At 44.3% G+C, this 26,761-nt stretch overlaps 1 protein-coding gene across 1 annotated transcript in view; it reads right to left on the reverse strand.

Moving 5' to 3' along the window:
• Positions 1-26,761, reverse strand: part of LOC128695773 (dipeptidase 1) — an 839,310-nt gene that overhangs the window by 81,642 nt on the left and 730,907 nt on the right. The gene's annotated exons all lie outside the window — the stretch shown is intronic.

The raw sequence follows: 26,761 nt of genomic DNA on the forward strand, positions 1-26,761 counted from the left end.
GATAGCGTTCCGATACCTCAGTAAGGATTCGTTCAAGACTCTGTATACCATTTACGTCAGGCCCATACTGGAGTATGCAGCACCAGTTTGGAATCCACACCTAGTCAAGCACGTCAAGAAATTAGAGAAAGTGCAAAGGTTTGCAACAAGACTAGTCCCAGAGCTAAGGGGATTGTCCTACGAAGAAAGGTTGAGGGAAATCGGCCTGACGACACTGGAGGACAGGAGGGTCAGGGGAGACATGATAACGACATATAAAGTACTGCGCGGAATAGACAAGGTGGACAAAGACGGGATGTTCCAGAGATGGGACACAGACACAAGAGGTCACAATTGGAAGTTGAAGACTCAGATGAATCAAATGGATGTTAGGAAGTATTTCTTCAGCCATAGAGTAGTCAGGCCGTGGAATAGCCTAGAAAGTGACGTAGTGGAGGCGGGAACCATACATAGTTTTAAGGCGAGGTATGATAAAGCTCATGGGGCAGGGAGAGAGAGGACCTAGTAGCAATCAGCGAAGAGGCGGGGCCAGGAGCTATGACTCGACCCCTGCAACCACAAATAGGTGAGTACACACACACACACACACACACACACACACACACACACACACACACACACACACACACACACACACAAGTAAAAACATAATTCTTATTTCACTAAAACCTCGGAACACTGTATAATTACAGGCATTAAAAATATGTAAAAAAAATATAACTGTGTGACCTTCACCTTCACTGTGTGACCTTCACCTTCACTGTGTGACCTTCACCTTCACTGTGTGACCTTCACCTTCACTGTGTGACCTTCACCTTCACTGTGTGACCTTCACCTTCACTGTGTGACCTTCACCTTCACTGTGTGACCTTCACCTTCACTGTGTGACCTTCACCTTCACTGTGTGACCTTCACCTTCACTGTGTGACCTTCACCTTCACTGTGTGACCTTCACCTTCACTGTGTGACCTTCACCTTCACTGTGTGACCTTCACCTTCACTGTGTGACCTTCACCTTCACTGTGTGACCTTCACCTTCACTGTGTGACCTTCACCTTCACTGTGTGACCTTCACCTTCACTGTGTGACCTTCACCATCGCTGTCTGTCCTTCACCATCGCTGCATAACTTTCACTATTATTGTTTGACATTCACCATCACTGTGAGTCTTTCTTCAGCACTGTGTGACCTTCACAGTCACTGTATGACCTTCACAGTCACTGTCTGACGTTCACCGTCGCTGTGTGATCTTCACAGTCACTGTCTGACCTTCACAGTCACTGTGTGACCTAATATGTTGTTCGACGTCGGTGTGTGACCTTATCTTATGATTTTTGCATCACTGTGACATGATCTCACCTTCAACTTCACTGTGAACTAATATTCCCCTCCGCGTCACTGTGACCTACTTTCACTTTCAGCGTCACTGTGACCTCTCACTTTCAGTGTCAGTGTGGTCTAATCACACTCTCACTGTCACTGTGACCTAATATCACTTTCAGTGTGATTGTGACCTACTCTCACTTTCAGTGTCACTGTGACCTATTCTCATTCTCAATGTCACTGTGACCTACTCTCGCTTTCATTGTCACTGTGACCTAATCTCACTCCCAATGTCAATGTGGCGTAATCTCACTTTCAGCGTCACTGTGACCTGTTTTCAATTTCACTGTCACTGTGACCTGGTCTCATGTCTACCGAGACACTGTAATCTTTTCTTATGTTTTCAGCAGTGCCATGTAGCGTGTTGTAGCGCCTTCAGCAGCACTGTAGGGAGACTTCAGATCTGACTTCAGCGGCTCTATGAGCCTTAATGTCACTGACAGTGGCTCTATGAGCTATAATGTCACTGCCAGCGGCTTTGTGCAATCTAATTCCACTTTCAGCGGCTCTGTGCGATCTAATCCTACTTACAGCGGCGTTATGCAACCCGAATTAGCAATTGCAAACACTGGGCGAGAGAGAGAGAGAGAGAGGAATGCAAATGTGCCGCGTTCACGGTTGCATAAAACCTACCCTTAAACTTGGCAATAATCCTTTATTTATCCTAGGGCAATTTCACCAGTCTTCCAACCAATCTTCCAGCCAATCTTCCAAAAAGTATTCCAGCCAATCTTCTTAGCAATCTTTCCGTTAAGGTACCAGCCTAATTCTCACCTCTGCCTCTCTCTCTCCTCCATCATTCTAATACATAAAATAATTCACTTCACTAGAGACCCTTAGAGGAAATGCACAAACAGTTCACCTGGAAGCCTCTAAAAACCAGGAGTCAAAGGCAACACAGGAAGAGTACTGAGCCCAGCCATTGGTTGTGGCAGGGGAAGAGTATTGAACCCAACCACTGATTGTGGCAGGGGTAGAGTATTGAACGCAGCCACTAGTTGTGGAAGGGGAAGAGTACTGAACCCAACCACTGGTTGTGGCAGGGGAAGAGTAGTGAATTCAACCACTGGTTGTGGCAGGGGAAGAGTATTATTGAAACGCAGCCACTGGTTGTGGTAGGGGGAAGAGTACTGAATTCAGCTGCTGGTCGTGGCAGGGGCGGAGTATTGAACGCAGCCACTGGTTGTGGCAGGGAAAGAGCGCTGAACCCAGCCACTGGTTATGGCAGGGGAAGAGTAGCGAATCCAACCACTGGTTGTAGCAGGGGAAAGGTATTACTGAACGCAGCCACTGGTTGTGGCAGGGAAAGAGTACTGAACCCATTCACTGGTTGTGGCTATGGAAGAATAAAGCAATGTGGATCATTGAGCACCGGAAATGGTGGAGGATCGACCCTCCGTCTGCTAATTGGTCTCAGTAATGTTGATGTTTCTTATTTAATGGAAGAGAAGTGAGGATTATCCCTCTGACTGTTCCGCTACATTCACTGTTCCCTTACTTGCGTTACTCTCGCTATTCTGTTACGTGTGAGGCTATTACTGTTCCTTTACATGTGCTACTCTCAGTGTTCCGTTATCTATGTGCTACTCTCACTGTCCCGTTATCATTGTGTTACCCTCGCTGTTCCGTTGTCTTTGTGTTACTTTTACTGTTCCGTTATCTTTGTTACTTTCACTGTTCCGTTATATGTGTGCTACTCTCACTCTTCCGTTATCTTTGTGCTACTCTCGCTCTTCCGTTATATTTGTGTTACTCTCACTGTTCCGTTAATTTTGTGTTACTCTCACTGTTCTGCTATCTTTGTGTTACTTTGTGTTACTCTTTATGTTCCCCTCCCCAGTAGTGTGATCTATTGCCTCCCCCTCCCCAGTAGCGTCATATATTGCTCCCCCTCCTCAGCAGTGTGTTCTATTGCCACCCCTCTCCAGTCAGTGAGAGCTATTGCCTCCTCTTAACTAGTCAGTGTGGTCTATTGTCTCCCCATCCCCAGTCCATGTGGTCTATTGTCTCCCCCTCCCCAGTCCGTGTGGGCTACTGTCTCCCTCTCTTCTTCAGTGTAATTTACTTTGAAAACCTGTCCTAAGCTCTCTGGGAGTTAGCGTGGGATGTTACCGAGCACCTTGGCTTGTGGTAGTGTTTTAGAATCTCAGAAGGAGGTTCTACTTTTTCAGGAGGACAATAGGAGGCTGAAGCATCGCCTATATGGGTCTGGGGGTGAGTGTGAGTTAGATGGAGTTGGTAAAGAGGAAATGATCACCAGCTGTGAAAGTGGCAGCCACTTGAAGTGGCAAGTGGTTCACAGCTCAAGAAGAAGGAAGATAAGGATGGTTAACACAGAAGATGTGAAGGTAGGAAATCGATTCTCTGTTCTCCAAGACGAGTGTACTTCAGTGGTTAGTGAGGTTAAAGGTGTCACTGACTCCCCTGCTAATGAAGGTAAGAATATTCTAATTGTAGGAGATTCTCAGGTAAGATATATGGACTCTGCTTTTTGTAACAGAGATAGGAAGGTCAGACAGAGGTTGTGCCTCCCAGGAGCTGGTGTTGGTGACAGTTGGTGGTAAGTACAGGTCAGCCATAGAAGTAGTCAGGTCTAAGGGAAGAATCCTAATCATATGTAGCATCTTGCCTAGAAAGGAAGTGGGCAATAAATTGATGTATAGGGCAATTGGTATAAATTGCTGGCTAGACAAGAACTGCAAGGAACTTTCAGTCCCATTCATTGATAACTGGGACAAATTCTATGGCAAACGTGATATGTATGCAAGGGATTGGAGTCAACTCTGGGGCTGGAGTGGTTGCATTAGCCAGTTCGATTGAGGGGGTAATTGATGGCTTGTCTAGGACTTTAAACTGTTAGATTATAGAGGTATGGGTGTTTGTGGAAAACAATCAGGCTGCAGTATTAGGGTTGAAAACAGCAGATATTACCGGGATACCTCAGGGATATGTTTTAAAGACAATATTCAAAATACAGTTGCTAGTAAAGGCAAAGCAATTGATTAACAAACAAAGAGAGATAGTAGAGGGCAACGAGTGACTAGCTCCCTTAAGGTTTACTATACAAATAGAAGGAGTCTAAGAAATAAGATAGATGAGCTAAGTTTACTTGCAAGTGCAGGTAACATAGACATTTTTGCTATTACAGAGACCTGGTTCAACCTGAAAGATAGAGAAATGCCTTCTGAATGCAACATACAGAGTTACAAACTATTCCACACTGATAAGGTCAACAGGAAGGGTGGTGGAGTGGCGATGTATGTCAGAGAAAATTTAAATTGTTGTCTTAGACATGATATAAGATTAGAAACATCGGACACAGAATCTGTTTGGCTACAGTTTCTCGAGGGTCGTGACAAATCAGTCTTGGGTGTGATTTATAGGCCCCCAAACCTTGATAGGGAGTGCAGTAAGCTGTTATGGGACGAATTTCATAAGACATCTAGATATGAAAATGTTGTATTAATGAGAGATTTTTAACTTTAGACAAATTGATTGGAACAATGTGACAGGAAATCTTGAGTCTAGTGTGTTTCTTGATACGGTTCAGGATTGCTTTTTAAAACAGTTTGTGACAGAACCAACTAGAGGAAACAATCTGCTTGACTTGGTTCTTGCCAACAAAGAATCACTAATTAATAATCTTGAGGTTAATGATGAGCTTGGGGAAAGCAATCACATATCACTTAGTTTCAATATATCATGGAATTACCCAGATAACTGCAATCATATCTCTGTCACAGACTTTCTCTTGGCCGATTTCATGGGACTGAAAAATTACCTGGGTGGGCAAAATTGGGATGACCTGGCAATAGGTCAGGTAGGTGGTCTTGGTTGCCAATATGACGTTTATCAGAGCATAGTTCTAGCTGCCCAGGCAACTTTTGCGCCGAGTAGGGAAATTAGCTCTAAGAAAAATGGTCCCAAATGAATGAATAATAGATTAAAACATCTCACTGGTCAAAAGACAGGCATAAATAGGCGTATCAAAAGCGGGGAAGGGCAGTTAAGAAATCAATATATTCAATTAGAGAGAAATAGAAAAAAGGAATAAGAGAAGCAAAAAGGGATTAGAGGCTAAGGTCTCAGGGGATTCGAAGACTAACCCAAAAGGGCTCTTTCAGGTATACAGAAGTAAGATTAGAGACAAGATAGGCCCACTTAAGAGTAACTCAGGTCAGATCACTGACAGTGATATGGATATGTGTGAAATTTTCAATACTTACTTCCTCTCAGTTTTTACCCAGGAAAATACTTGCGAAATTCCAGAAATAATAGATTATGTAGAACAGGACGATAATAAACTATGTACGATTGCGGTAACTAGTGATATAGTTCTGAGATAAATAGAGAAATTAAAACCTAACAAATCCCCAGGCCCTGATGAACCGTTGGCTAATCTTTTCAACATATCACTACAAACTGGCATGGTGCCTGATAAGTGGAAAATGGCAAATGTAATACCTGTTTACAAGGCAGGTGACAGGTCCTTAGCTTCTACCTATAGACCAATAAGCCTTACCTCCATAGTTGGGAAAATTTATGGAATCAATAATTGCATAAATTAATTAACGGATCTCAGCACGGTTATACAAAGGGGCGTTCCTGTCTTACGAATTTACTGACTTTTTTCACTAAGGTATTCGAGGAGGTAGATCATGGTAATGAATATGATATTGTGTATATGGACTTCAGTAAGGCTTTCGATAGGGTTCCACATCAGAGGCTATTGAGGAAACTTAAGGCACACGGAATAGGAGGAGAATATTTTTCCTGGGTAGAGGCATGGTTGGCAAATAGGCAGCAGAGAGGTTTGCATAAATGGGAAGAAATCAGAATGGTGGCACGTCACAAGCGGTGTTCCACAGGAGTCAGTGTTGGGGCCCTTGTTGTTCACAATCTACATAAACGACATAGATGAGGGAGTAAATAGCGACATAAGCAAATTTGATAATGACACCAAAATAGGCCGTCCAATTCATTCTAATGAGGACATTAGAACACTCCAGGATGATTTGAATAGACTGATGCAGTGGTCGGAGAAGTGGCAGATGCAGTTTAATATAGACAAAAGCAAAGTTCTAAATGTCGGACAGGAAAATAACCATGCCACATGTAAACTAAATAGTGTAGATCTTAATATTACAGATTGCGAAAAGGAGTTAGGAGTCCTGGTTAGCAGTAATCTAAAACCAATACAACAGTGCACAAGTGTTCGCAATAAAGCTAACAGAATCCTTGGCTTCATATCAAGAAGTATAAATAATAGAAGTACTCAGGTTGTTCTTCAACTCAATATATCTTTGGTTAGGCCTCTTATAGATTATCCTGCACAGTTTTGGTCACCGTATTACAGACTGGATATAAATACATTGGAAACGTACAGAGGAGGATGACAAAGTTGATCCCTTGCATCAGAAATCTTCCCAATGAGGATAGACCGATGGCCCTGAATCTGCACTCTTTAGAAAGGCGTAGAATTAGCGGGGATATGATTGAGGTATATAAATGGAAAACAGGAATTAATAAAGGGGATGTAAACAGCGTGCTAAAAATATCTAACATAGACAAGACTCGCAGCAATCGCTTTAAATTGAAAAAATTCAGATTCAGGAAGGATATAGGAAAGCACTGGTTTGGTAATAGAGTTGTGGATGAGTGGAACAAACTCCCGAGTACAGTCATAGAAGCTAAGACGTTGTGTAGTCAGTGGTCAATCAGTCAGTCAGCGGTCAGTCGTCAGTGGTCAGTGGTCAGTCGTCATTGGTCAGTGGTCAGTCGTCACGTGAAGTCACAGACCCTGAGCTGCTTTGGGGATTAGCGTGGACGGTTACAAAGCATGGCTTGCTTCTGCAGTGTTTTAAAAAATTGAGGTTGGAGAGTTGAAGGAGGAGGTCTTGCTTCTCCAGGAGGAGATTAGGAGGCTGAAGGTCCACCTCAATGGGTCTGGGAGAGAGTGTGAGGTGGCTGGAGTTGTGGGGAATGAGGCTTCTAGCAGTGAGGTGCAGGCTGTCTCTCGCTGTGAGGAGGCTGTAGGTGGGGAGGTAGCAACGGCTACCAGCAGTGAGGTGCAGTCCAGCACCTTCTACAAGTGGCGAGTGGTTCCCAGTAATGGGAGGAGAATCAGAATAAGGAAAGTTAAGAGTGAAGATCTGAAGGTAGGAAATCGCTTCTCTGTTCTTCAGGATGAATGTACTTCAGTGGCCAGTGAAGGTAAGGGTACTACTGCCCCTGCTAACAGAGGTAAGCGCATTCTTGTGGTTGGTGACTCTCAGGTAAGATACATTGACCGTGCTTTTTGTAATAGGAATAAGATGAGAGATAGAGTGTGCTTCCCTGGAGCTGGTGTTGGGGACATAGTCAACAGGCTGGATAATATCATGTCAGGTAATGGGAACAAGCCCATTATCTGTCTCAGTGCTGGTGGAAATGATATTGGGAAGGGTAGGAGAGAAGAGCTGCTAGATAAGTACAGGTCAGCTATAGATTTCATTAAGTCTAAGGGAGTGGTACCAATCATATGTAGCATCTTGCCTAGAAGGGGAGTAGGAAATGAAAGGTTGTCTAGGGCAATTGGTGTAAATTGCTGGCTAGACAGATACTGCAAGGAATTTGCAATCCCATTCATTGACAACTGGAACAACTTTTATGGCAAACATGATATGTATGTAAGGGATGAGGTACATCTCTTTGGGGCTGGGGTGGTAGCACTTGCAAACTCAATTGAGAAGGCCATTGGTGAAATGCCTATGATTTTAAGCTGATAGAAGATAGAGGTATGGGTGTGTGGGAAACAAGCAGGTTGCAACAGTAGGGTTGGTAACAGTAAATGTATTAAAGGCATTCAGCATGAAGTTATAAATAAAGACAATAGATCAGGTCAGCAAACAAAAGGGGACAACAGAGGGCAGCAAGGGACTAGCTCCCTTAAGGTTTACTATACTAACAGCAGGAGTGTAAGAAATAAGACAGATGAGCTAAGATTAATTGCAAGTGCAGGAAACATAGATATTATTGCTATAACAGAGACCTGGCTCAATCTGAAAGATAGAGAGATGCCTTCTGAATGTCACATACAAGGCTATAAATTATTCCACACTGACAGGGCCAACAGGAAAGGTGGTGGAGTAGCGATGTATGTCAGAGACAATTTAAATTGTTGTGTTAGACAAGATATTAAATTAGAAGCATCAACTACTGAATCTGTTTGGTTACAGCTTCTCGAGGGCCGAGAAAAACTAATTTTGGGTGTGATTTACAGGGCCCCAAATCTTGATAGGGAGTGCAGTAAACTTCTATGGGACGAAATTCGTAAGGCATCTACATACGAAAATGTTGTGCTAATGGGAGATTTCAACTATAGACAGACTGACTGGAGCAATTTGACAGGAAATTTAGAGTCAGGTGACTTTCTTGATACGATCCAGGATTGTTTTTTAAAACAGTTTGTGACAGAGCCAACTAGGGGAAATAACCTCCTTGACTTAGTTCTTGCCAGTAGGGAAACACTAATTAATAATCTTGAGGTTAATGATGAGCTTGGGGAAAGCGATCACAAATCACTCAGTTTTAATATATCATGGAATTCCCCTAATAATGTCAATCAAGTCTCTGTCCCTGACTTTCGCTTGGCTGATGTCATAGGACTGAAAAAGTACTTAGGTGGGCTGAACTGGAATGACCTGACTAAGGGTCAGGTAGGTGGTGATCGTTGCCGATATGACGCTTTCCAGGGCATAGTTCTAGCTGCTCAGTCAAATTATGTTCCAAATAGGGAAATCAGATCAAACAAAAATGATCCTAGATGGATGAACAATAGATTAAAATATCTGATTGGTCAAAAGAGAGGCATATATAGGCAAATCAAAAGAGGAGAGGGGCAATTAAGAAATCGATATATTCAGTTAAAGAGAGAAATAAAAAAAGGGAATTAGAAAAGCAAAAAGAGATTATGAGGTTAAAGTTGCAAGAGAATCGAAGACTAACCCAAAAAGATTCTTTCAGGTATACAGAAGTAAGATCAGGGACAAGATAGGCCCACTCAAAAGTTCCTCGGGTCAGCTCACTGACAGTGATAAGGAAATGTGAAGAATTTTTAACACATACTTCCTCTCAGTTTTTACACAGGAGGATACCAGCGATATTCCAGAAATGATAAATTATGTAGAACAGGACGATAATAAACTGTGCACGATTAGGGTCACAAGTGACATGGTCCTTAGGTAAATAGATAAATTAAAACCTAACAAATCCCCAGGCCCTGATGAACTGTATGCAAGGGTTCTAAAGGAATGTAAAGAGGAGCTTAGCAAACCTTTGGCTAATCTTTTCAACATATCACTACAAACTGGCATGGTGCCAGATAAGTGGAAAGTGGCAAATGTGATACCTATTTTCAAAGCAGGTGACAGGTCCTTAGCTTCGAACTATAGACCAATAAGCCTAACCTCCATAGCGGGAAAATTTATGGAATCAATAATTGCCAAGGCAGTTAGTAGCCACCTTGAAAAGCATAAATTAATCAACGAATCTCAGCATGGTTTTACAAAGAGGCGTTCCTGCCTTACGAATTTATTCATTTTTTTCACTAAGGTATTTGAGGATGTAGATCATGGTAATGAATATGATATTGTGTATATGGACTTCCGTAAGGCTCTTGACAGGGTCCCACATCAGAGACTATTGAGGAAAATTAAGGCACATGGAATAGGAGGAAAATTTTTTTCCTGGATAGAGGCATGGTTGACAAATAGGCAGCAGAGAGTTTGCATAAATGGGGAGAAATCAGAGTGGGGAAGCGTCACGAGCGGTGTTCCACAGGGGTCAGTGTTGGGCCCCTTGCTGTTCACAATCTACATAAACGACATAGATGAGGGCATAAAGAGCGACATCAGCAAGTTTGCTGATGACACCAAAATAGGCCGTCGAATTCATTCTGACGAGGACATTAGAGCACTCCAGGAAGATTTGAATTGACTGATGCAGTGGTCGGAGAAGTGGCAGATGCAGTTTAATATAGACAAATGCAAAGTTCTAAATGCTGGACAGGACAATAACCATGCCACATATAAAGCAAATAATGTAGATCTTAATATTACGGATTGCGAAAAAGATTTAGGAGTTCTGGTTAGCAGTAATCTGAAACCAAGACAACAGTGCATAAGTGTTCGCAATAAAGCTAATAGAATCCTTGGCTTCATATCAAGAAGCATAAATAATAGGAGTCCTCAGGTTGTTCATCAACTCTATACATCCTTGGTTAGGCCTCATTTAGATTATGCTGCACAGTTTTGGTCACCGTATTACAGAATGGATATAAATGCTCTGGAAAATGTACAAAGGAGGATGACAAAGTTGATCCCATGTATCAGAAACCTTCCCTATGAGGATAGACTGAGGGCCCTGAATCTGCACTCTCTAGAAAGACGTATAATTAGCGGGGATATGATTGAGGTGTATAAATGGAAGACAGGAATTAATAAAGGAGATGTAAATAGTGTGCTGAAAATATCTAGCCTAGACAGGACTCGCAGCAATGGTTTTAAGTTGGAAAAATTCAGATTCAGGAAGGATATAGGAAAGTACTGGTTTGGTAATAGAGTTGTTGATGAGTGGAACAAACTCCCAAGTACAGTTATAGAGGCCAGAACGTTGTGTAGCTTTAAAAATAGGTTGGATAAATTCATGAGTGGATGTGGGTGGGTGTGAGTTGGACCTGATAGCTTGTGCTACCAGGTCGGTCGCCGTGTTCCTCCCTTAAGTCAATGTGACCTGACCTCACTAGGTTGGGTGCATTGGCTTAAGCCGGTAGGAGACTTGGACCTGCCTCGCATGGGCCAGTAGGCCTGCTGCAGCGTTCCTTCGTTCTTATGTTTTTATGAGTGGTGGCGGGTGGGTGTGAGTTGGGCCTGACTAGCTTGAGCTACTTGGTCGGATGCCGTGCTCCTCCCTTAAGTGCAGCGTTGTATGGCCCTTGTGGTTTAGCGCTTCTTTTTTGATTATAATAATAATAATAATAATCCTCCCTTAAGTGACGTGTCTGACTTCACTGGGTCAAGGCACTGGCTTAAGCCGGTGGGAGAATTGGACCTGCCTCGCATAGGTCAGTAGTCCTGTTGCAGTGTTCCTTCTTTCTTATGTTCTTAAAATATATAAATCCCGAAAACATTCGCGATATTACTAAACTGTTGAACGTAGGTCCTTCTCCATAACCATCTTTCCAACTGTTACTCATGTCGAGTGAGTGACGGGGCCAGGAGCTATGAATCGACCTTTGCAACCACAATTAGGTGAGTGAAGGGAAACCTGGTTTTATATCACTACTATTTTCATGTCTTTAAATGTATCCAAGTGTCTGTCAGTCTGTCACGATGCCTGTCTCTCCAACTCTCAGTCACTTTCCCTTCAGAGTAAAGCCAAGATATTACAATATTACTGGAGTCAGTGTGTCCAGTTTGTAATCATATCTCTCTCTCCCGCTCTCTCTCTCTCTCTCTCTCTCTCTCTCTCTCTCTCTCTCTCTCTCTCTCTCTCTCTCTCTCTCTCTCTCTCTCTCTCTCTCTCTCTCTCTCTGAGAGAGAGAGAGAGAGAGAGAGAGAGTTTGATTGTGAGTTTTTATCATAAAGTTTATCTGAAAGTTTGATTTCGTGTTTTTCCCTTCATTTTATTTGCCTATTTATCTATTGCTTTGAATATTTATTTGTCTATTTTTTTCTGTTTATCTGTTGTTTTGGGGGGGGTTCGTATGTTTGTCTGTTTATATAACAGTTGGTATGTTTGTGAACACTCAGCAGTGTTTTAATCTACGACCCTCCAGCCACTAAAACCCAGACTTCATCATCAATCTTCTACCCACCAACCCTATGCACCAAGCTCTGCCACTTAGCCCCAAGCTCTGCCACTTAGCCCCAAGCTCTGCCACTTATCCCCAAGCTCTGCCACTTAGCCCCAAGCTCTGCCACTGAACCCCAAGCTCTGTCACTTAGCCCCTAGCTCTGTCACTTAGCCCCAAGCTCTGCCACTTATCCCCAAGCTCTGCCACTTAGCCCCAAGCTCTGCCACTTAGCCCCAAGCTCTGCCACTTATCCCCAAGCTCTGCCACTTAGCCCCAAGCTCTGCAACTTATCCCCAAGCTCTGCCACTTAGCCCCAAGCTCTGCCACTGAACCCCAAGCTCTGTCACTTAGCCCCTAGCTCTGTCACTTAGCCCCAAGCTCTGCCACTTATCCCCAAGCTCTGCCACTTAGCCCCAAGCTCTGCAACTTATCCCCAAGCTCTGCCACTTAGCCCCAAGCTCTGCCACTGAACCCCAAGCTCTGTCACTTAGCCCCTAGCTCTGTCACTTAGCCCCAAGCTCTGCCACTTAGCCAAAATCTCTGTTACTTAGCCCCAAGCTCTGTCACTTAGTTCCAAGCTCTGTCACTTACCCCCAAGCTCTGCAACTTAGCCCCAAGCTCTGGCACTTAGCCCCAAGCTTTGCTACTTAATCCCAAGCTCTGTCACTTAGCCCCAAGCTCTGCCACTTAGCCCCAAGCTCTGTCACTTAGCCCCAAGCTCTACCACTTAGCCAAAATCTCTGTTACTTAGCCCCAAGCTCTGTCACTTAGTCCCAAGTTCTGTCACTTAGCCCCAAGCTCTGCCACTTAGCCAAAATCTCTGTCACTTAGCCCCATGCTCTGTCACTTAGCCATAAGCTCCGTCACTTAGCCCTAAGCTCTGCCACTTAGCCCCAAGCTCTGTCACTTAGCCCCAAGCTCTGCCATTTAGCCCCAAGCTCTTCCACTTAGCCCCAAGCTCTGCCACTCAGCCCCAAGCACTGCCGCTTAGCCTCAAGCTCTGCCACTTAGCCCCAAGCTCTGTCACTTAGCCCCAAGCTTTGCTACTTAATCCCAAGCTCTGTCACTTAGCCCCAAGCTCTGTCACTTAGCCCCAAGCTCTGCCACTTAGCCCCAAGCTCTGTCACTTAGCCCCAAGCTCTGTCACTTAGCCCCAAGCTCTGCCACTTAGCCCAAAGCTCTGTCACTTAGCCCCAAGCTCTGCCACTTAGCCCCAAGCTCTGCCACTTAGCCCCAAGCTCTGCCACTTAGCCCCAAGCTCTGCCACTTATCCCCAAGCTCTGCCACTTAGCCCCAAGCTCTGCCACTGAACCCCAAGCTCTGTCACTTAGCCCCTAGCTCTGTCACTTAGCCCCAAGCTCTGCCACTTAGCCAAAATCTCTGTTACTTAGCCCCAAGCTCTGTCACTTAGTTCCAAGCTCTGTCACTTAGCCCCAAGCTCTGCCACTTAGCCCTAAGCTCTGGCACTTAGCCCCAAGCTTTGCTACTTAATCCCAAGCTCTGTCACTTAGCCCCAAGCTCTGCCACTTAGCCCCAAGCTCTGTCACTTAGCCCCAAGCTCTACCACTTAGCCAAAATCTCTGTTACTTAGCCCCAAGCTCTGTCACTTAGTCCCAAGTTCTGTCACTTAGCCCCAAGCTCTGCCACTTAGCCAAAATCTCTGTCACTTAGCCCCATGCTCTGTCACTTAGCCATAAGCTCCGTCACGTAGCCCTAAGCTCTGCCACTTAGCCCCAAGCTCTGTCACCTAGCCCAAAGCTCTGCCATTTAGCCCCAAGCTCTTCCACTTAGCCCCAAGCTCTGCCACTCAGCCCCAAGCACTGCCGCTTAGCCTCAAGCTCTGCCACTTAGCCCCAAGCTCTGTCACTTAGCCCCAAGCTTTGCTACTTAATCCCAAGCTCTGTCACTTAGCCCCAAGCTCTGTCACTTAGCCCCAAGCTCTGCCACTTAGCCCCAAGCTCTGTCACTTAGCCCCAAGCTCTGTCACTTAGCCCCAAGCTCTGCCACTTAGCCCAAAGCTCTGTCACTTAGCCCCAAGCTCTGCCACTTAGCCCCAAGCTCTGTCACTTAGCCCCAAGCTCTGCCACTCAGCCCCAAGCTCTTCCACTTAGCCCCAAGCTCTGCCACTTAGCCTCAAGCTCTGCCACTTAGCCCCAAGCTCTGCCACTTAGCTCCAAGCTCTGCCACTTAGTCCCAAGCTCTGCCACTTAGCCCCAAGCTCTGCCGCTTAGCCCCAAGCTCTTCCACTTAGCCCCAAGCTCTGCCACTTAGCCTCAAGCTCTGCCACTTAGCCCCAAGCTCTGCCACTTAGTCCCATTAATCCCAAGCTCTGTCACTTAGCCCCAAGCTCTGTCACTTAGCCCCAAGCTCTGCCACTTAGCCCCAAGCTCTGTTACTTAGCCCCAAGCTCTGCCACTTAGTCCCAAGCTCTGTCACTTAGCCCCAAGCTCTGCCACTCAGCCGCAAGCTCTTCCCCTTAGCCCCAAGCTCTGCCACTTAGCCTCAAGCTCTGCCACTTAGCCCCAAGCTCTGCCACTTAGCCCCAAGCTCTGCCACTTAGTCCCAAGCTCTGCCACTTAGCCCCAAGCTCTGCCGCTTAGCCCCAAGCTCTTCCACTTAGCCCCAAGCTCTGCCACTTAGCCTCAAGCTCTGCCACTTAGCCCCAAGCTCTGCCACTTAGTCCCAAGCTCTGCCACTTAGTCTCAAGCTCTGCCACTTAGCCCCAAGTTCTGCCGCTTAGCCTCAAGCTCTGCCGCTTAGCTTCAAGCTCTGCCACTTAGCCCCAAGCTCTGCCACGTAGCCTCAAGCTCTGCCACTTAGCCCCAAGCTCTGCCACTTAGCCCCAAGCTCTGCCACTTAGCCCCAAGCTCTGCCACTTAGCCCCAAGCTCTGCCACTTAGCCCCAAGCTCTGCCACTTAGTCCCAAGCTCTGCCACTTAGCCCCAAGCTCTGCCGCTTAGCCCCAAGCTCTTCCACTTAGCCCCAAGCTCTGCCACTTAGCCTCAAGCTCTGCCACTTAGCCCCAAGCTCTGCCACTTAGTCGCAAGCTCTGCCACTTAGCCCCAAGCTCTGCCGCTTAGCCTCAAGCTCTGCCGCTTAGCCTCAAGCTCTGCCACTTAGCCCCAAGCTCTGCCACTTAGCCTCAAGCTCTGCCACTTAGCCCCAAGCTCTACCACTTAGCCTCAAGCTCTGCCACTTAGCCCCAAGCTCTGCCACTTAGCCCCAAGCTCTGCCACTTAGCCCCAAGCTCTGCCACTTAGCCTATTAGATCAAAGACAACTTCACTAAGATTGACCTACCTCCATTACATTTGATATGACTTTTGCAGGTTTTGAGTTTTCCTACTCCGCAGACCGGCCTCGGGCCAGGCTTGTCTCGTACTTGCCTAGTCAACCAGGCTGTTGCTGCTGCGACCCGCTGGCCCACATGCTCATCACAGCCTGATTGATCCAGCGCTTTGCGGTGGAGCTTGTTGTCGATTTCCTCTTGAATGCTTCTACACTTGTTCCGGCAGTGTTTCTGATATCTTCTGGTAGAATGTTCAATAGTCTCGGCCAGCCTATGTACCCAAGGCACCCCTGCTTTTCACTAAGTTCGTTTTGTATTTCCTTCAATAAATTGTTATGGCAGTGCACAGATATGGGGCTAGTTACTCAAGTATATTGCACGTATATATTATTCATTGATACAGCGGGTCCATGATTGGGAATATTGGGGATTCCCAGTAATTTAAATGCTCTTTAGGCTCTTTCCAGGAAAAATGATCTCAGTATCTGTTCCAGTAAAGCAGTAACTCCTGTCCTGAACGTAGCCGTCAACACTGAGCAACGTACTAAGCAAGAGATCACAAGTACTTTGAGCAGTGTCACCACTGGCACTATTTCTCTGGTTTTGAAAGCTCTCATTATCTACCCTGTTATTTTTCAGACATTTGTGACATTTGCCTTACTGTATTTTTGAAAATAAAGTCAGTTGACATTACATTCAGGTCCTTCAAATGTTCCTTTCAGTCTGCTTGGTGATTCTTTTGTGTTATGACTTCCATGACTTTTACCGTGATGATTTTAATGCTTATTTTGGTATCTGAAAAAGATTATGGGAAACTCCAGAGAGTTTATATCTACATCTATTATGAGGATAAAAAAAATAGAAGAGTAAAGGCGCCAGGACCGCGCCTTGGGGCAGTAAACATTTAACTTTGATAATTCTGGATTTGCTTCGTTTGCATCTCTTTGTGTCCTGTGTGTCAGAAAGTTGAAAAAGAATTCATCTACTTTCGTCGTTATACCAATCACCCTCATTTTACCATCAATCTCTCCATGATAGCACATGTAAAATGTTTTTGCAATATCCGTATACACCACAAACTCGATTTGGTTTTCTTCCATTTCTTGTGTAATTCTATGATTGTGGTTTACTAGTTGTGACAGACATAATCTTTCACTCTGAATCCATGCTGGTTTGGGTTATGAAGGCTGTGCTGTTTTAAAACGTTTGTCATTTGTAATCTCATCATTTCAAAGGTTTTCAAGATGCGCGATGTCTGGGCTACTTTTCTGTAATTTTTTACTTGTGTTTTGGTGCCTTTTTTAAGCAAATGAGCAACATCTGCACTCTTTAAAGTCTCTGAGATTTCACCAAAGAATACTGAGTGCTTGTGTAAGTAGTATTTTACCCTCCTTTACGAATACGAAATTCCATGAATCTTGACCAGGTTTTACATGTTTTCTATTATTGCTTTGAACTCTGCAGGATAAGTGTTTTTTCAATTATGTGATCTGTGTAATGAAAAACCGTTCCTCATTCTCGATCCTGCTTTCATTTAGTGGATTGCTGGACGTTAATTCGTATTAGTATTTCAGAATTTCTCTCATGTTTTTTTTTTCTTCTTAACCATTATATGAAACTTCTGATAAAAATGGTTCAAATATTTAGTTCTTATCCTGGATATTGCTTATGTAAAGAAATATTTTTTTTCTTGCAGTATCATTAACGGCTTTTTTTGTTCCCTTTGTACTTCTACTGCCTGGTATATAACCTTAAGTTTTTATCTGTCTGTGTAATCAATCAGTTAATATTCTCTTTCCTTTGAAGTGAAGTATTCACGTTTTTTAAGCATTTCAGTATTGATTATTTTCTTTTGTACATTTTCTTGCGCTCTCTTTCCATACATGATCTTCAGTGGTACATGTTAAACACAGGCCCTGTATGCTTTTGTGTACAGAGTAGTGGTGGTGGAAAGTACAGTACCTGCACTCTGAAGGACGATGGAACTGATGGGAAGTGCAGTATCTGCACTCTGAAGGATGGGTGGTATTGGTGGGAAGCACAGTACATTCACCAGGGTGAGTGTATATGGCGAGGGAGGATCCAGGGGGAGTGTATATGGTGAGGGAGGATCCAGGGGGAGTGTATATGGTGAGGGAGGATCCAGGGGGAGTGTATATGGTGAGGGAGGATCCAGGGTGAGTGTATATGGTGAGGGAGGATCCAGGGTGAGTGTGTATGGTGACGGAGGATCCATGGAAATATAAACACATATGCAGTATAATGTGATCCTTTATTGACAACGTTTCGCCTATACAGTGGGCTTTTTCAAGTCACAAACAGATCTACCTGGGATGTTGTTTGTTGTTAAAGATTCGCCAGTATTCTCCCGGCCCGGGCCCTTCCAAGTGGTGGCCCGGCACTGGCTCCCTGTCTAGGGAGTGTCTGAGACCTAAGTCTCCCATGGGAGGAGGCACAAGTACCCCCCTCATCTTGTGAGCTACAAACTCGGGCTCTGGCACCAACCCTTGCCCTAGAAGGGCAAGGCATGGTGTCGATCGTGCTAGCGCTGTGCTCTCCTGTGTGGAGTGTCGTGTGTTGGTGTTCATTTTCATTCATTCATGTTGATTCGCCGGTACTTCCGGCCCAGGTCTTCTCCAGATGGTGACCCGGCAGTGGCCCCCCGGGTGGGGGGTGACGATCATCTTTCTTCTTTCTTGGCCCTCCGGTTGGAGGGTGTCGTCTTCTATCTTGCGCTGACTTCCCCGAAGAGAAGCGCAGTCGGGCAGAGGCAGCAGTTACAGGGTCGATTGGAGCCACACCCCAGCTTTAGCGGACAGCAAAGTGCTGGAGAAACTTATCTTCATAGTGAATGGTCATGGATAGTCGTGCTAGAGGAGGGTACCGTCTTCAAGGTCCCCATTCTGAAGCATCCTGAATTTCCTCTTTGAGGTGTACTCGACTTCCACAAGGTGTTGGGTGTTGGCAGTGAGTAGTCTGGTCATGTCTGCAGTGGTGTATGTAACAGTTTGGTCGTAGGTATACTTGACTGTTCCGTCCTGGAGGTGCTGATGGATTTCTGAAGACAGCATTGTGTTCTTATACTGCTTGGTTGTGTAGAAGTATACACCCTTCAGGTATCGGACTTGTGGTGCAGCAGTGTCAGTGGCACCGTGAGGTGCATCCGCAGTTTCTTGTGTTTTTGCTTTCTTGGCTGGTGGCTGAACTGGTGAAGGCGAGATTTCCGACTGGTCAGTTGCTCTAGCAGTGGATGCAAGCGGTAGTGGACTCTCATTGGTGGGGTTTGCCGATGTCTCAGTGGTCTCTGATTGGTCCATCTCTGTGTCTAGTGGAGGTTGTGACAGCGGTGGAGCAGCGGTGATGCTGGTAATATTTGCAGTAGATTTTAAGATCTCAGTGGAAGGTGGTGATGCAGGGAATGTGAGGCCAGGCATATTATTTAGTTTGAAAAGTTCATTGATGGTGGTGTTGAAGGAACCAGGCTCAGCTGCATTCTGTACATGAGCATACATAATGCAATAAAGAATCTTGGTGGAGTCGGCAGTAGGTGCTGGCAGGGAAGTGGTGGGAGCAGCTTGCGTGGCTTGTAGTATCTTGGTAGTGTCTGCTTGAAGCTTGGCGATAGCAGAATATGTGGTTGCTTGTGGGTTAGGTTTCTTTTGTTGTTGTTGTTTCTTGAGTATGTCTCTTCTGGTAGGGCACCTGGCAGCAAGAGTATGGTGGTCATTCTTGCAGTTCAAGCATTTAGTTGGTGAAGCAGTAGTGCAATTCTTGAAGTCATGACCCTCACGGCCACAGGTGGAGCAGAACTTCTTGTCCTTGGTAGGACAATCATTTGTGGTGTGTAAGTATGAGTAACAATTATAGCACTGTGAGATATGTTGGAATTTCTCTGCTTCGATGAAGGCTGGGTTGATGTGGAAGTAGTGAATAGCCAGGCCCTCAGCGAGAGCTCTGGCTGCCATGTTGACGTCACTGAAGGTGACCTTCAGCATGGATGAAGCATTGGGTATTTTAGTAATGAAGTCCACCTTGACCCAAGGGTTCTTTGCTTCGATAGATGACTTGATTTCTTCAGTGGCCTGTACAGTGATAAGGTTGTCGAGTCGCTTGAGGAACACAGTTCTCCTGGCCCTCAGTGCTGGGGAAGTCAAGACAAGAAATCCTTGGTCTCGTAGAGTGGTAGTAGCAGTAGTGGTAAGTAGTTTCTCAGCCTCTGTGTCGTCTGTACAGACGACAACAAAGGCCTCCTTGAGCGATAAAATCGCATTACATTTGACTTGCAGCCTGCCACTAACGACAGCTGCAAGTGCTAGTTTGGACGACTCATTGGTTGTACCACTCGCTGGTTTGATCTTTACTCTGTTAGAGTAATGCATCCTGAGTAAGCAGTGCTCTGGTGTGTCTTGACGGACCTCTTGACGGACCTCTGTACTCGTGTACCTTCCACCACCTCTGGGGTGGAAGGTACACGAGTATTTATAGTCAGGTTCAGAATGCTGAGGTCAGGTGGAGAATGCTGCATCTGACGATGTACCGAGTGGGTTATTAGACTCTATAACCCCACTCGGTACATCATCAGATGCAGCATTCTCCACCTGACCTCAGCATTCTGAACCTGACTATAAATACTCGTGTACCTTCCACCCCAGGTAGATCTGTTTGTGATTTGAAAAAGCCCACTGTGTGGGTGAAACGTTGTCAATAAAGGATCACATTATACTGCATATGTGTTTATATTTCCATTGTGTCGGTATTTTATACCATTTATTTCCACGGAGGATCCAGGGGGAGTGTATAAGGCGACGGAGGATCCAGGGGGAGTGTATAAGGCGACGGAGGATCCAGGGGGAGTGTATATGGATCTTTGTTAATTTTGCCCCGGTCAAGTTCAATTTGTGGAATATCCTTTCTCGTACACTATTAAGGGCGTTTTATACCCTTGAATTTATACACATTTGTGCTTTAATGATTTTTATAATCAGAGTATATTTTTCGAGTATTTGTGATTGTTATGCATCTGATTAGTTCATCGATGTCCGTGAAGATTAAGGCAAATGCATTTTCAGTTTTAGTGCGTTCTGTTATGTGTTGGCTCAATGCAAAAATTTCACAAGTCCAATCTGGTTTCTGACTAGCTGAGGTAGCGTGCTTCCAGGAACTGTTTTTGCTACAACGCTATGACATACTTTCTTCCATTTCATATTTGATAGGCTGAAATCTCCAAGGAAGGTAAAATTCAGCGCTAAATTCTAAAGACTTTCAAGGCAGCTTTCAATCTTTTATATCTGATCAGTGAATTCAAGTGTGGTTGCTGATGGTGGTTACTACGCAAGAACAATTACCAGATCCTCCTTTTTACCCAGTTTAATACCTAAAGCTTCTACTGTGTCATTTGATGAACACAAAAGATCTGGGCAACAAAATATCTTTCACATGTAGTTCTGCTTCTCCATGTGACTCATTTACTCAGTCACATGTAAATATTGCAGTTTTTCATCGTTATTTTACCGTTCACAACATCCCTTGTATATGTTTGTGTAAATGTTCCAAAGTAGGATATACTATTTGCGATTTTTAGGCTTAGTGTCGGTTTAGTTAGTACCACTGGTTTTGTGTGTCATTAACTTACCATTTCGGTTTAGTTAGTACCACTGGTCTTGTGTGTCACTAACTTACCCTGTCGGTTTAGTTAGTACCACTGGTAACATAAACACATATGCAGTTTAATGTGATCCTTTATTGACAACGTTTCGCCCACATAGTGGGCTTTTTCAAGTCACAAACAGATCTACCTGGGGTGGAAGGTACGTGAGTATTTATAGTCAGGTTCAGAATGTTGAGGTCAGGTGGAGAATGCTGACTATAAATACTTACGTACCTTCCGCCCCAGGTAGCCAGAGCCATGAAACTTATGGGGGATGTCTTAGGTGATACCCCATCTCAACAGTGGTACCTAGCAGCGACTCAGGGAGAACACCCTCCATATGATAGAACCTGGTCCAGAGGGCAGTGTACCGCCATCCATCGGCTTCGTTTGGGCTTTCCCACAGCCAAGATGATGGTAGACAAGGCTGAGGAGGAGATGTGCCAGTACTGTCAGCACGTTGTCCAGCGGCCCCTAACACACTATCTTCTGGAGTGCGAAGTTACTGAGACACTCCGCAGGCAACTAGGAGTGATATTCCCTCCCGAAGAGGACCCAGAGATGACTGCGGCCACACTAGTGTACCATGGAGTCAACGAACCAGACAAGCTGTTACCTGTGATAACGACATATCCTCCTCCTCGCTAGTGTCCATAGTTAGGAGTAAATATGGTGTTGTCGCTTATGAACCGACCAGAAGAGTGCTTGAGCAGCATACGTCGCATCATTGTAGAAACCTTTCTCCCTCGGGAGCCAGAGACGGGTCATCGCAAGATTGAGACCCGTGCCAGGACTACGGTCTTGGCGAATATTATACATACACCCCAGGTAGATCTGTTTGTGACTTGAAAAAGCCCACTGTGTGGGCGAAACGTTGTCAATAAAGGATCACATTAAACTGCATATGTGTTTATGTTTCCATTGTGTCGGTATTTTATACCGTTCATTTTCATCAGTGCCACTGGTACTGTGTGTTCCTAACTTACCCAGTAGGTTTAGTTAGTACCACTGGTACTGTGTGTCCCTAACTTACCCTGTCGGTTTAGTTAGTACCACTGGTCCTGTGTGTACCTAACTTACCCTGTCGGTTTAGTTAGTACCACTGGTCCTGTGTGTCCCTAACTTACCCTGTCGGTTTAGTTAGCACCACTGGTACCGTGTGTCCCTAACTTACCTTGTCGGTTTAGTTAGTACCACTGGTACTGTGTGTTCCTAACTTACCCTGTCGGTTTAGTTAGTAACACTAGCACTGTGTGTCCCTAACTTACTCTGTCGGTTTAGTTAGTACCACTGGTCCTGTGTGTACCTAACTTACCCTGTCGGTTTAGTTAGTACTACTGGTACTGTGTGTTCCTAACTTACCCTGTCGGTTTAGTTAGTACTACTGGTACTGTGTGTCCCTAAATTACCCTGTCGGTTTAGTTAGTACCACTGGTCCTGTGTGTCCCTAACTTACCCTGTCGGTTTAGTTAGCACCACTGGTACCGTGTGTCCCTAACTTACCTTGTCGGTTTAGTTAGTACCACTGGTACTCTGTGTTCCTAACTTACCCTGTCGGTTTAGTTAATACCACTGGTACTGCGTGTCCCTAACTTACCCTGTCGGTTTAGTTAGTACCACTAGTATTGTATGTTCCTAACTTATCCTGTCGGTTTAGTTAATACTACTGGTACTGTGTATCCCTAACTTACTCTGTCGGTTTAGGTAGTACCACTGGTACTGTGTCCCTAATTTACCCAGTCGATTTAGTTAGTATCACTGGTACACGAGAACATAAGAAAGAAGGAACACTGCAACAGACCTACTGACCTATGCGAAGCAGGTCCATGCCACCCCCCGGCCTAGAACAATGACCACCCAGTCAGGTCACCTCCACTTAAGGAAGCAGTACGGCACCAGACCTGGTAGCCCAAGCTAGTCAGGTCCATTTCACACCCACCTACACCCACTCATGTATTTATCCAATCTATTTTTAGAACTACACAAGGTCTTAGCTTCTATGACGGTACTCGGGAGTTTGTTCCACTCATCTATAACTCTATTACCAAACCAGTCCTTTCCTATATCCTTCCTGAATCCGAATTTTTCCAACTTGAAACCATTGCTACGAGTCCTGTCTTGGCTGGAAATTTTCAGCACGCTATTTACTTCCCTTTATTGTTTCCTGTTTTCCATTTATACACCTCAATCATATCCCCCTAATTCTACGCCTTTCGAGAGAGTGCAGATTCAGGGCCCTTAGTCTATCCTCATAGAGAAGATTTCTGATACATGGGATCAACTTTGTCATCCTCCTCTGTACGTTTTCCAGAGCATTTATATCCATTCTGTAATACGGTGACCAAAACTGAGCAGCATAGTCTAAATGAGGCCTAACCAAGGATATATAGAGTTGAAGAACAACCTGAGGACTTCTATTATTTATATTTCTTGATATGAAGCCAAGAATTCTGTTAGCTTTACTTCGAACACTTATGCACTTGGTTTCAGATTACTGCTAACCAGAACTCCTAAATCCTTTTCGCAGTCAGTGGTATTAAGATCTACACTATTCAGTTTATAAGTGGCATGGTTATTGTCCTGTCAAACACTTTGCATTTGTCTATATTAAACTGCATCTGCCACTTCTCCGACCACTGCATCAATCTATTCAAATCATCCTGGAGTGCAGTAATGTCCTCAATAGAATGAATTGGACGGCCTATTTTGGTGTCATCAGCAAATTTGCTTATGTCGCTATTTATTCCCTCATCTATATCGTTTATGTAAATTGTGATCAACAATGGGCCCAGCACTGACCTCTGCGGAACACTGCTTGTGACGTGCTCCCATTCTGATTTCTCCCCATTTAGGCAAACTCTTTGCTGTCTATTTGTCAACCACTCTACCCAGGAAAAAATTTCTCCTATTCCGTTTGCTTTTAGTTTCCTCAAAAGTCTCTGATGCAGAACTGTATCGAAAGCCTTACTGAAGTCCATATACACAATATCATATTCATTACCATGATCTACCTCCTCAAACACCTTAGTGAAAAAAGTTAGTAAATTCGTAAGACAGGAACGCCCCTTTGTAAAACCGTGTTGAGATTCATTTATTAATTTATGCCTATCAAGATGGCTACGAATTGCCTCGGCAATTACTGATTCCATAAATTTTCTCACTGTGGAGGTAAGGCTTAATGGTCTATAGCCTTGTAAATAGGTGTTACATTTGCCATTTTCGACTTATCAGGCACTATGCCAGTTTGTAGTGATATGTTGAAAAGATTAACCAAAGGGATGCAAAGTTCCTGGTTACATTCCTTTAAAACCCTTGAAAACAATTCATCACGGCCTGGGGATTTGTTAGGTGTTAATTTCTCTATTTGTCTGAGGACCATGTCACTAGTTACTGCAATCATGCATAGTTTATTATCATCTTTTTCTACATAATTTATTATTTCTGGAATTTCGCTAGTATCTTCCTGAGTAAAAACTTAGAGGAAGTAAGAATTGAAAATTTCACACATATTCCTATCACTGTCAGTGATCTGACCTGAGTTACTCTTAAGTGGGCCTATCTTGTCTCTAATCTTACTTTTGTATACCTTAAAGAACCCTCTCGGGTTAGTCTTCGAATCCCTTGCGACCTTAGCCTCATAATCCCTTTTTGCTTTTCTTATTCCTCTTTTTATTTCTCTCTTCAATTGAATATATTGATTTCTTAACTGCCCATCCCCTCTTTTGATACGCCTATATAAGCCTCTCTTTTGACCAGTGAGATGTTTTAATCTATTGTTCATCCATTTGGGACCATTTTTGTTAGATCTAATTTCCCTACTCAGAACAAAAGTTGACTTAGCAGCTAGAACTATTCTCTGTAAAACGTCATATTGGCAACCCACACCAGCTACCTGACCCATAGTCAGATCATCCCAATTTAGCCCACCCAGGTAATTTTTCAGTCCCATGAAATCAGTCAATCGAAAGTCTGGGACAGAGACTTGACTGCAGTTTACTGGGTAATTCCATAATATATTGAAACTAAGTGATTTGTGATCACTTTCCCCAAGTTCATCATTAACCTCAAGATTATTAATTAGCGAATCTTTGTTGGCAAGAACCAAGTCAAGCAGATTGTTTCCTCTAGTTGGTTATGTCAAAAACTGTTTTAAAAAGCAATCCTGAACTGTATCAAGAAAGTCACTAGACTCAAGATTTCTTGTCAAATTGTTCCAATTCATTTGTTTAAAGTTAAAATCCCCAGTTAACACAACATTTTCATATCTAGATGCCTTATGAATTTCGTCCCATAGCAGTTTACTGCCCTCCCTATCAAGGTCTGGAGGCCTATATATCACACCTAAAATTAACTTTTCATACCTTTCGAGAAACTGTAGCCAAACAGATTCTGTGTCCGATGTTTCTGTTCTTATATCATGTCTAACACAACAATTTAAATTATCTGACATACATCGCCACTCCACCACCCTTCCTGTTGACCCTGTCAGTGTGGAATAGTTTATAATCCTTTATGCTGCATTCAGAAGGCATTTCTCTATCCTTCAAGTTGAACCTGCACTTGCGAGTAATCTTAGCTCATCTATTTTATTTCTTAGACTCCTACTATTTGTATAGTAAACCTTAAGGGAGCTAGTTACTTGGTGCCCTCTACTATCTCTCTTTGTTGATCAGTTACTTTGCCTTTATTAGGAACTTTATTTTGAATATTGTCTTTTAAACATATCCCTGAGGTATCCTGGTAATGTCTGCTGTTTCCAACAATTTCCAACTGTTTCCAACTGCAGCCTGACTGTTTCCCATAAACACCCATACCTTTATAATTTATCAGTTTAAAGTCCTAGACAAGTCATCAATTACCCCCTCAATCGAATTGGCTAATGCAACCACTCCAGCCCCGGAGAGATGAACCCCATCCTTTGCATACGTATAATGTTTGCCATAGAATTTGTCCCAGTTATCAATGAATGGGATTGCAAGTTCCTTGCAGTACTGTCCAGCCAGCAATTTATACCAGTTGCCCTAGACATTCATTCATTGCCCAGACATCCTTCTAGGCAAGATGCTTCATATGATAGGGATCCCTCCCTGTGACCTGACTTCTATGGCTGACCTGTACTTATCCCGCCCTTCCCAATGTTATTTCCACCAGCACTAAGACAGATAATGGGCTTGTTCCCATTACCTGACATAATATTATCTAACCTGCTGACTATGTCACCAACATCAGCTCCTGGAAGGCACATTCTCTGTCTGACTTTTCTATCTCTGTTACAAAACCAGTCCATATATCTTACCTGAGAGTCTCCCACAATCAGAATACTCTTACCTTGATTAGCAGGGGAGTCAGAGGTACCTTTAACCTCACTAACACTGAAGTGCACTCATCTTGGAGAACAGATAATCGATTTCCTACCTTCATATCTTCTTTATTAACCCTCCTTATCTTCCTTCTTCCTGAACTGTGAACCACTTGCCACTTAAAGCGGCTGCCACTCTCGGTTAAGTTAGTACCACTGGTACTATGTGTTCCTAACTTACCCTGTCGGTTTAGGTAGTGCCACTGGTACTGTGTGTTCCTAACTTACCCTGTCGGTTTAGGTAGTACCA

Source organism: Cherax quadricarinatus, chromosome 2 (genome assembly GCF_038502225.1).
Source record: "Cherax quadricarinatus isolate ZL_2023a chromosome 2, ASM3850222v1, whole genome shotgun sequence".
Classification (NCBI taxonomy): Eukaryota; Metazoa; Arthropoda; class Malacostraca; order Decapoda; family Parastacidae; genus Cherax; species Cherax quadricarinatus.